The sequence below is a fragment of the Strix uralensis genome, chromosome Z (assembly GCF_047716275.1).
Source record: "Strix uralensis isolate ZFMK-TIS-50842 chromosome Z, bStrUra1, whole genome shotgun sequence".
Taxonomy (NCBI): domain Eukaryota; kingdom Metazoa; phylum Chordata; class Aves; order Strigiformes; family Strigidae; genus Strix; species Strix uralensis.
The window spans coordinates 30,152,297-30,158,560 of NC_134012.1; the positions used below are offsets into that span (position 1 = coordinate 30,152,297).

The following is a 6,264-nucleotide window of genomic DNA, read 5'->3' on the forward strand; positions in this document are numbered from 1 at the left end:
CCTCTGTGGTCCTTCAAACTCTGTGGCACTTCACAATAGAGAAGTATTGCAAGAAAGCACAGCACAGAAGTATTCATAAACATAACTGCAATCACTTACAAAAGTGGATGCTTATTGTAAGCCTATAGATATGCCATAATTTAAAGTAATCATACAGCAGCAAATTTTCACGGATATAATTCAAATTATACCAATGATTTTTGAACTCTGACTTTTCGTCACTTATGTTTTCCTGTTATTTAAATCTTACGAGACAAGATTGGTAAGGGGTTTGAGAGATCATCTCAGCCACAACCTACCCTTAGGCAGAATCAACAGATCTAAACATTTCCTGACATAAAAAAGATTTGTAGGCAAAAGCTGCACTTGTCAGTGTAAATCACTGGGTTTAAGATATCACACAGATGGGGTAATTTCAGCCCTAACTCAGCTGAACAGCACATGCCCAACTTTCATTGCTAGGTTCATATGTTTAACATTAAGCACATGTCTAAGTAGTCTGTTCAGTCATAGACTCGGTGCCTAATTAACTTGTTCAGACAAACAAATTAAGTTGACAGAAGTAAAACTGAAGTACGGCTTCAGTTATAGTTTTCATTCATGTATACATTAAGGTTTTAATTAAGTATTATTATCTTGCTGCAGCAAAATACCGAACAGTGACTTTTACCTTCAGCACACGAGATTTTCAACACTGAAGCCGATAAGATTATAACCAGTATATTTATGATTGAATTTTATGTAAAACCTTCATACTTAACCCTTCACTTCTGCAATGTCTCAATTTTCTCCATCTGTGAACTGTCAAAAAATCCCCAAAGAAAACACCCCTGTTTATTTCGCAAAACTGCATTCATAGCACACTTCCACATGAGAGTAAAAGCCATCTAAGTGTCTGTACAGCCATATATGCATAGATATTCACACACACTCTCCAGTCAAAACTCACTAATAATGAAAGGCCTAAGCACATCATCTTCAAAAGCAAGAGCAAAATCCCTACTGACATTAATAAGAGATATGTCCTAACCACACTTAAATGGTCATAGAAGATTCATTACACATACTATTTTTCATTGTTACATTTTTATATTATAGGAATCAAAATTGTAAAGCACACCAATTAAAAGCAATTTTATTTATTTTCATGCCTAGCTGAAACATAAATCACTCTCTGCAATTCAGCCAAGGACAGGGAGAGCTGAATGTTCTTAAATTCTCCGAGTTTGCTTTAAAAGCAGAATGTACGTTACTCTAACACAGGTGATTAGATCCTTAGAAAAGCATATATAAAAAAAAAAGGCAGTTGTTTTGCTGGCAAGGCTATGTCAATATAAACTGGTTACAAATAAAATTCATTCTTCACTGTAAATTCTTGTCTGCAATTTTAACTACATGAGAAAAGTACTAACATAATCAAGAAAAGATTATACATGACAAATTAATTAGCTTTACTCAAGAAAAGCACCTTTAGTTTAATCAACAGAAGACTATTTCTACATAGCTTACACATACCTACCAGCTCAATAAAATCCAGGTCAATATACAATTTGTGGCATTAGTAGGCTGGTCTCCTTTGTTATTCTTCTCTGGTAATATTATATCTTACAATGAGTAACAGTGTTCTATGCTATCGTTGTCACAATTTTATCATTGGCTGCTGCTGGATTTATTACACTTGAAGAAAGGCCCATAGTTTCTTTCCTCATGCTAGTAAGCTGTATTTTGAACCAAATGACCTGAAAGTACAAACAAAACAACCTTTTTTATGAAAGCAGAAACAAGTTAAGTAACTTATCTACATTTTCTTCCTCTAGCCTCCTTCTTGATTCTATTGCGAATATGTGTTAACATTACCTTAACATACAAATCCGTGCTTCATTTCTTTAAAATGTTAAAGCACCTTGGAGAGCGTAACTTTTCCCATGTTTTTTAATTATTATTTTGTGGTATTTTCAATATTATTTACTTGTTTACGAGTGGGTTTTCTTTAATTAGATTTGTTTACTATCAACTTCCATCACAATGTCAGGACTTTCTCATATAAAAGTTACAGTGGCCAAACTGATTCAAACCAAAGCAAGGTATTACCTACAGTTGTATTAAAGCATATATAACTAACTAAATGCCAACTGGACATGAATTATATTCTAAAAGTCTAACTGACTTTTGCATCAGATCCATAAATAGCTCCCAATTATAGCTCCCAATTATAGCTACCCATAACAGTAAAAAGACATGATAAATTTCTAACCAAAGTGATCTTGGAAAATGTAGGAATACAGCACCAAATACAATAGCTTATTTAGAAAAAAGCTTAGAAATCCTGAATAGGGTTGAAGGTTAATGTAATAAGTTAAAATGCAAAAAAAACCCACAGAAAACAATACTATCCTGAAACTGAATGACTGTGCTGACATATTTTTTTTCTTCCACCAAAGGCACACAAGTACTTGCCACCTTTTAATGAAATATTTCTGTCCATCAATGAGATATTGTACTGACCTTTTCATGCTCCCATGGATGTTAAAGGACATACAATTATATCCACTGCTTCTAAAGTCTCTCTTTTTTAAGCTGACATTACTCAAAGTTCTATGACTCTGCATTTATCAATAACAGCATGACAACATAATTACTCAAGATCCATAACAATGATTCATAAATTCACTTTCAGAAAGCCATGTAGTAAAATTTAAATTCAGGCTGAAGCCCTGGAAAATCTGAACACTAATCCTTCAGAAAGCAAAACAAAAGAAGAATTCATAAATCTGTGCCTGCAGCACAGTATGCCATATAGTCTGCTTTTACAGTGCAGTCTTCAAAAGTAATCAGAGTTGGCTTACGGCTTCACCCACTGAAATAAGAGGTAAGATATATTTCAATTTCAATAAAAGCTGAATTACTCCAATGCAGAGATCAGTTTAAGGAATTGTAATAAATCCAGCTCAGAAAACACTTTCACAAAAGTAGTTATCTGACACTGGCACTTTGCGCATAGGGTAGCAAGCACCATCCTCTTAAGAGTGAAAGACAAGGCACTGAACAGTCCCTCCTCTCTGTTCTTCCAGTGGAGACACTTCACCTCTACAAGAGCTACCATACACCACAGAAAGCAAACATGAACCGTAACACCCTCCCTTAGGACTGTGCGCTCCAAGACTGTGTCTTCCATCAGCCCCACCACGACCAGGGACAGCCAAGCAACTCTCTCTCCACGTTCCCCTCCACGATCTCCCTGGCACAAATCCAGGAAAGCCTTTACTTCCTATCACGGCTGAGCTACCTCAAGGCCACCCAAAGGGCCTACCTCCCCTTTGAACTCTGCTCTCCCCTGCCAGCCCTTATTTCCTTGCAAGGTCATGGTATTTGGAGCATTGCCTGTCAGTGGCACCATGGTGAAATACTCAGAAGTCACTGCCTCCCCTGACATCACAGCCCTGATGAGTCAGTCTAGGTGGACTCGAGGACTGGGATGGAGCGGGGGAAAGAACAGCCACCAAAAATTACAGGGAAGCCTCACCTCAGCCACACTGACCACTCAACATCTACAGAAATGGGGCCTTGGGAGGCTCCTGAAGTTTTTGTGTCTCACAACTGCTTGCGACAAGGACGCAACCTAATTTAGGTGTAAGTCACCAACCTAACAACTCATTTTCTAAAAAGTGCACACACACATAGGAAGTCATGGTATTACAGCCTTCATACAGTTATCCGGCTCTAGCTCACAAACCAAGGCATGGTAATAAATTCCTCTTGGAAAGGAAAACCACACAGAGCTTTAACTAGGAAAAAAAAAATTGCTGAGAGCTTGAAATTAGGCTTGGAACAATACGTACATTAAGAATCACAGCTGCAATAAAGGAAGACAATGCGGCTTCAAAACTGAAACTACAAAATAAGCTTTCCACTCAATTTATAGAGAATCTCTTCTCCACCCTCCATGCCAGCCAGCATCTCAGAAGTCATGCACTACTGAGAATAATAAATACCTCACATTAGCATCCACTGTTTTGGTCATTTGTATCCATTTCTTGACAATTGCATTCTTGCACTACCACAGAGGGCTTCATTCCAAACTGCAGTACTCTGATAATATCACATTTTTCTTGGGCCCAGGTGGTCAGCCAAGGAAAACTCGAAAAGGGTCACACAATCTGAGAGTTTCTAGTTCTCAAACATCAGTGGAATGCCTTCCTGATACAACATCAATGAGCAGGGCAAATGAAAGCTAGAGGAGGTCCTCTTCAGCACTGTGAGACAACCAGCCTCCAGACATTTAGTTTCTCAGAGCTAACGTAATGAAATATACTAATTACTTATTACTTGCATCACTATAATTCCTAGGAAGATTAGTCACAGAAAGGAATGCCTTTGTGCAAGGAACTGTACAAACACAGAGCAGAGCACAATCACGATAATGCTGAACTGCCATCAAAAGGCCAGCTGTTATCAGTGAACAGGATGATGTATATTATAGTGTAGTTGGGACCAAGCATTTTTATCATTCTGCCAGAAAATCCTTCTCAGATTTTTATTATGGTAATTAAGATCTCAGCTTTTTCTCTATTAGGACCATGTTAGAGCTGTGCTACTGCAAGGGGTTGCTGTCGCAGAACAGCACGAGCTTTCCAGGAGCAACGTTATTCTCATTAGGGCTAGCTACAAATTCCAGACAAGCTCCTTGAAAAACCCAATACAGCCTGCGTACCAGAGTCAGAGGCATGCTTTCTGACATGCTGTCAACAGCCACAGCATCCTTACCCAGTAACTAAAGGCTCCTGCACACCCTGACTTGTGCACCTTTCACTCACACCGTTGCCCTGCTAGCTTTGCCTGTAATTACTTTGGACTTTCCAGGAGTGTAGCCACGATTGCTAACGTTGCCGCGTCAGCAACGGTGAGAGCTTCAGTGCAAGCAGGACATGGGAAACCACCAAGAGTGTTCCCATGTGAGCCAGCGGCGATGCAGAGCCAGAGGCACAGGGCCACAGGCCCCCCCTTGCGGGGCAGTGCGGGCAACCACTCTAGGCTGCCGGGCAGACGGCCCGGGAGATACCTGCCGCCACCCTTAACACAGCCACGGCTCATCCCACAGACCTCGCAGCTAAAGCATCAGCAGCTTCAACCAGGGCCAGAAGCTAACCAGGGTCTCGGGAGAGGCGGACACAGCTAAAAGCCATGAATTTCAAGTCTATTAAGTTTAAGAGGCTGGAGTTACTAGCAACTCACAGGACCACAGATGTGGCAGAGCTGTCACCCCACTGGGGGCGACACGTCTGGGGTTTTGCCCGCAGGGACACTGCCTGGACGACAGCAAGCGCCGGGCAAGACACTACTCGGCATCGGGGCCGTGGGTCTCTGCGGGGCAGCCCCGCGAGCCGCGCATCGCTCTGCCCGCAGTCGCGGGCGACCCCGGGCTCCTCGCCCGCGCTGCCCGCCGCCCTGCCCACACCGCCCGCCACGCTGCCCGCCGCGCTGCCCGCACTGCTCACACTGCCCGCCGCGCTGCCCGCACTGCTCACATCGCCCGCGATGCCGCCCGCGATGTCCTCCGCGCTGCCCACATTGTCGGCGCTGCCCGCCGCGCTGCTCACACCGCCCGCGCTGCCCGCTGCGCTGCTCCGCGCTGTGCCGCCGTGCTCCCGCCGGAGGGGCGGCCGGCGGGCAGGCTCTCCACTCCGCAGCCTCCTCCAGCGGGTAACCTATCTCCGCTTATTCATCAGCGGGATGACAAATCTGCCGGGCGGGTGTCTGCCCCGTCCTCCCAGACAGCGCTGCGTCCTCATCTCCGCGGCAGGCTTGTCGGCGAGGTGAGTAACTGCGAAGTAACTTCACCACAAGAGGGTTTATTTTGCTTTTTTCCTCCCCCCCCGCCCTCCGCCTCCCGGCTCTGGCACGGAGGCCGGCAGCCGCCGACTCACCCTCTCCCCGCCGGGACCGCGGGCGGGGGGCACGGGGCAGCTCACGGGAGCGGGGCGGTGGAAGGGCCCAGACACGCCCCGCCCTGGCAGCCGGGCCGGGGCGCGGAGCCGCCGCACGCGCACCGCGTCACTTCACCTCCCGCGCCTCCCGCCGCCGGCAGCGCGCAGCTCCGCGCAGGGCCCTGCCGGTCCCCCCGCACCGCGCCGCGCCGGCCCGTGCCCCACGGCCCGTCATGTGCCCGCAGGCCCGCCGTTAACCCTTGCCACGGCCGGGTTACCCCGGCCTCGCCGCCAGCATGCCCCGTCGGGCTGCCTTGCCCCGTGGGTCTGGAGGGGCTTG

The 6,264-nt window shown here is 45.5% G+C and overlaps 1 protein-coding gene across 1 annotated transcript in view; it reads right to left on the minus strand.

The window, feature by feature from the left end:
• The window catches only part of GLIS3 (GLIS family zinc finger 3), a 180,119-nt gene extending 174,382 nt beyond the window's left edge, over positions 1-5,737 (minus strand). The window contains exons 1-2 of the mRNA XM_074855790.1: positions 5,496-5,737; positions 1,520-1,739 (exon numbers count right to left, since the gene is read on the minus strand). The gene's annotated coding sequence lies outside the window, so the exon portion shown is untranslated. The remainder of the gene's footprint in view (positions 1-1,519; positions 1,740-5,495) is intronic.
• Positions 5,738-6,264: the final 527 nt, after the last annotated feature.